The following is a 5,089-nucleotide window of genomic DNA, read 5'->3' on the forward strand; positions in this document are numbered from 1 at the left end:
CGCCCGCCCACACTTCCTTCTTTCACAGCGTTCGGGAGCTGGGACTTCTGCAGACGGAAGCGGGCAGCGTGGACACAGGTAAGTTTGTTGGTATGTACCAAGTTTTTTTTTTTTTTTATGTTGATGCAAATATCTACTGCTTACCAGCAGTAGATATATGCCAAACGATTTTACTTTAATATTACTTTAAATCTTGAAACTGCATTTGTGTACTTTACCTAATGACAAAAATGTATCTTATTTGTGTATCCTCAAATCATCTCTGAATTGGTGCTGACACTGCCCTTCTGGAGGGTTCCTACTTTTGTTCCCCATGGTCCCTGTGTGTGTTGTAAAGTAGTCACCACTCCAAGCTCACTCCTGTGATGGACTACAATCTCATGTTTAGTTAGCTAATTTGTATTGAGATTGTAGTCAATCACAGGAGTGAGCTTGGAGCAATGGCTAATTTACAACACATTCAGGGACCATGGGGAACAAAAGTAGCCACCCTCCAGAAGGAAGGACAGTGTGAGTATGAATTCAGAGAAGATTTGAGTATCTACAGCTGAGTGATACACAAATAAGATACATTTTTGTTAATAGTTAGGGAATGCATTTTTAAGGTTTAACTCCTGAGTTTAGTGTCACTTTAATTGCAGCATTATCGAATGCATCCAACATGTTGTGTTTCTTGATTGATAGCACTTGCCTTTTTTATGTAGAAAAGCCCTACAAGTTAGCCAAGTCAGCACTATGAAAGTCAGCATTGTGCATTGTGACGAAAAAGCGATTTGTATTATTCTTGGAAACTATTAAAACGCCAGTGAAGAGTGATGGAAGAGAGGCAGAGAAAAGGAAAGAAGGGAAGATAAAAGAAAAGCAAGAAAAACAGATGGACAGATTGGGAGATAGTAAGCTGAGAAGGGGGATGAGAGTCTGGAAAAGAGGGGTGGAAAATAAAGTTTGAGAAAGGAGGAGGAGACAGGAGGGGAAGGGAAGACTGAGAGAGAAGTTTCAGCACACGGGGAATATTGCTGAGCTTCAAGGGGTCTTTTTTCCTGCAACATGGATTCAAAATCCTGTGTCTGAGGAGGGTCACCCTTATAGAGCGGTGAGTCTGAGTGCAGAGCTTGGATGCTGTGTGGCCTGAGTACTGGCAGGGACAGAGGAATGCAAACACTTATGATAGGCAGCATCTCCTGCCCTGAATAGACATGTTAAATCCACACAGTTTCAGACACAAAGAGGAAATCCTGTGATGAGTGACTTACTTTTTGCTTGTATTATAAGTCTATGGGGCATTTGTGAGAATGACTTATATCTTGGGAGGCTCTGCAGTTTCACAAATTATGGATTGTGGATGAGGATTGTTGTTGTGCGTTGAATTGCCTGCTGCTTACATTATTGAAAATCTGATTGTATTAGGGGAAAGGGGGGGTTAAAAAGAATTATGCATCATTCAATAAATGCAATGGTTAAATCAGACCCTGTTTACATTAACTAAGCATTCAATATCATTTTACATTTTGATTTGCCGGATAATCTCCCTAGAATGAGTCATTTCATATCAATGGTTAATTCCGAGTGTAATAACACAACCGTCCAAAGTAGCCTTTTCATGTGCCTCTTTCTGGAGGTCCTCCTATGGAAACAGTCTCTGCTCAAATAATTACATCACATCTGCCAGCTCAGTGAATTTAAGGAAACCTTGACAGTCCGGTTTGCTGGATTGCTGAATGTAAAAAGGAAATGATGTTATATTCATCAGTGCACTGTATATTGTGCAGCCACTACGTTTTTTCTGCCTGACTCTTCAGGTTGTAGAAACTCTCTGTTGTTCTGTAACAAAAATTTTGCTGGAATTCCTAGCAAATGAAAACAAGCTTCTGTGGAACATGTTGCTTTTGAAGCCATATGTATCTTGTTTATAGTCTCTTTTTATGTAATCAAACACAGGTTGCTGAGATCAAGAGATCCAGACAAGCAAAGGTATTCAGTACAGCTCAGTGATGGTGTGCAAAGTACTGTGAGCTATACTAGCCATTCAGATCTCAGTTCACTGAAAACAGAAAATTCACGAGCATGAATGAGCAGAAAATTGCACAATTTTGCCTATGTTTAAAAAAACGCAGGAAAAACATGCTTTGTTAATGGCACCCCAAAGGCAGTAAGAAAGATATGCATTTTTCTCACATGGGGCAGCCCATTGAAATAAATGGGCTTTCCTATGAGGACCAGCGACAAACAAGCCAAAAATGGTACACGTGTGCGCGCGCTAACATTTGTGAATTGAGCTAGAACTTTGCCTTGCTGAAAAGGCATATACACTTAGCTCAGGGTGAGCATGCTGTATATTGCAAAAAATGTCAGGCATATGCTGCAAAGTAAGCTTTCCCGAGCAGGGCCCTCTTATCTTGCATTGTATTGAAACTGTACTATCGCCGTTTATCTTGTAAAGTGCTGTGTAAACTGTTGGCGCTATATAATCCTGTATAATAATAATAGGAATAGCAAAAAAGTATTAAAAGATTTCTGGCTTTCAAGGGAAAAAAATAAAAAAGCAGTTGCTGATGATACAGATAAACTGATTGGTTACTATGAATGACATCCTATTTGCTTATCACCCTTCTTTTCTATAGCATGTCAAGATGCCAGGACATTTAATTGCAGCATTGTCGAATACATTAAGACGCTTTTTGATGCATACACATTTTATTTTGCTAGATTGCTTGAATATGAGTCTCCCCCCTCCCCTTGCAATGACATTTCTCTACCCACTAACTGGCCTTTCTGAACAAGATGTGTGTTATAAGAAAAGAGGTCATACACCCAGGGCCCCGGGTATTATAGAGGTCCAAGCGTGCAGCTGGAAATCCTAGCATGTATGTACCTGCTGATACCGGGGGAGAAGGCATGTCAGGTTAGGCTCATCACCTAGTGACATATTAAATGTCTTTGTTAACTTCTTCTTAGTCATTTCAGTGCCGAATCATGCACTAGTTAAGAAATATATGGATATGCAAACTTAGATTTGCAGAGTAGTTTGTCTAAAAACTCATTAGCTGCTAATCTGCATCGGTCTCTGCAGATAGAAAATGCACTTGGAATTCAGATCCTGTTTCTTTCCTTTACATTCCTTTGTGTAGCCTGAGGTCTATTTGAAACGCTTTAAAATACCACAATGGAATTAGTCTCCGCCATGAGTGCTGCACAGTGATTTGTGCATATACAGCACAAAATAAACACACAGACTCACCCCGGCAGCACTTGGGACTTTATATAGTAACAATTTAAAGGGCAATCATATTCAATAATACATGCACAGCTACACCAGACAGCTTTCATTTGTCCAGGCACATAAAGATACCTATTATTGGAATAAGGTTACAGCAACACATATCTGATTGGGGTACAGTCCAGAAACTATCTTTCCATTTGTAGAATGGTAACAATTAAACAAGAAGATTTTCATTTTACGCAAGAGGGTTGGGAAAGTTTTATCGATCCCTACTGTTATCTGTTAATTCAGCAGAATTAACTCTCATACTGATCTTCATAGAGTATAATCATTTAAAATAGAAATATAAGAAACCCTTCTCAACAAGGCCTTGCAGAACTGAGATCTGACAGGTAGCTATTAGTAGAGTGCATCATTTTTTTGTCCTTAAAGAAGAACTCCAGGCAAAACTTTTATTAACCCTTGCAGTGGGGCTATCCCCACACTGCAAGCGTTAACTGCTTGTTTTTGTCTAGGTGCTAAAAGTTATACTCACCTGATCCTCAGAGACAGTTTGTTTTTAGACCGGTCCTTCCAGCCTCTCTCTCCCTCCGCTGCAGTGGTCTAAGGTCCTGTAAAGCATCAAGTTCCATACACAGTGTATAGACATGAGCATGCTGAGGAACATTCCATCTGTGCAGTGGTGGAGGGCAGAGGCTTCAGAGACTGAAGAAGCAGGGAGCCGACTCAGCGGTTCAGGTGAGTATAACTTTTTTTTTAGCAACTAAATAAAAATTAGCAGTTAACCCTTGTAGTAAGGGAGTTCTTGTGAAAACTGAATCTGTTCGGTGTCAGAAAATGCCAATTTCCTGGCTGTCATGCTTATCATTTAGTTTCAGCATTTTCTATGTTGCTTCTCCTGACAATTATGCAGATCAGGAGCTCCGACTTTACTGTCTGTATACTTTTTGTTGTGAACAGTACTCAAAAAGAATTGAAGTAACAAAGTCATGATGACAACTAGGTAACTGGTATTTTCCAAAGAAGGTTATCAGCAGCTAGCTATATAGGGGTCTATTCACGAAGCTGCCGAAGGATCTGGCCGTAGCTTCAGCCGATCCTACGGCTAGCTTCGGCCCCAGGACCCCTTCGGTTCAGTAGAACCGAAGGGCTGCTGTACGGGCTATTCACAGCTCCCGATCATGGCCGAGCCGAACGCATATGCATCGGCTCGGCTGAGCCGTGCTGAAAGCCGAAGCTGGCCGAGCAGCCGGCCATTGGCCGCCCGACAGCCTGCTTCTGACAGCTGGGCGGAGCCAGCTGTGATCTTACGGCTGGCTCCAGCCACTTGCAGTGAGATCAGCGTCCCTGGTTACCTGCTAACCAGGGACACTGATCTCCAAACAGCTAACTCTCCCTGGCGCCCCGGGAGTCTCCTGCTCCCGGCCGCCAAGGAGAGAAACACAGCTGTGACCTTTTTTTTCTTTATTCTGACACGATCCATGTCAGAATAGAGAAAAAAAAAGAAATTTTCCCATTGAAAAGCATTGGGACATTACTATTGGCTATTTCAATTTGCAATAGCCAATAGTAAACTAGCATTGTACCCGCCCTCTGCTGCAGTTCCCCATCAGGTCCATCAGCAGAGGGCGGGTACAATGCTAGTTTACTATTGGCTATTGCAAATTGAAATAGCCAATAGTAATGTCCCAATGCTTTTCAATGGGAAAATTTTTTTTTTTTTTTATTCTGACATTGATCGTGTCAGAATAAAGAAAAAAAAGACACATCAGTGCTTCTCTCCTTGGCGGCCGGCAGCGGGAGGCTCCCAGAGCGCCCGGGAGAGGAATGACAGAATAGAAAAAAAAAAAAAAATTTCCCATTGAAAAG

At 41.6% G+C, this 5,089-nt stretch overlaps 1 protein-coding gene across 1 annotated transcript in view; it reads left to right on the plus strand.

Moving 5' to 3' along the window:
- Positions 1-972: 972 nt before the first annotated feature.
- Positions 973-5,089, plus strand: part of COL16A1 (collagen type XVI alpha 1 chain) — a 165,973-nt gene continuing 161,856 nt past the window's right edge. Inside the window, exon 1 of the mRNA XM_018576760.1 lies at positions 973-1,093. The gene's annotated coding sequence lies outside the window, so the exon portion shown is untranslated. The remainder of the gene's footprint in view (positions 1,094-5,089) is intronic.

Source organism: Nanorana parkeri, unplaced genomic scaffold (assembly GCF_000935625.1).
Source record: "Nanorana parkeri isolate BGI_ZX_2015 unplaced genomic scaffold, ASM93562v1 scaffold76, whole genome shotgun sequence".
Classification (NCBI taxonomy): Eukaryota; Metazoa; Chordata; class Amphibia; order Anura; family Dicroglossidae; genus Nanorana; species Nanorana parkeri.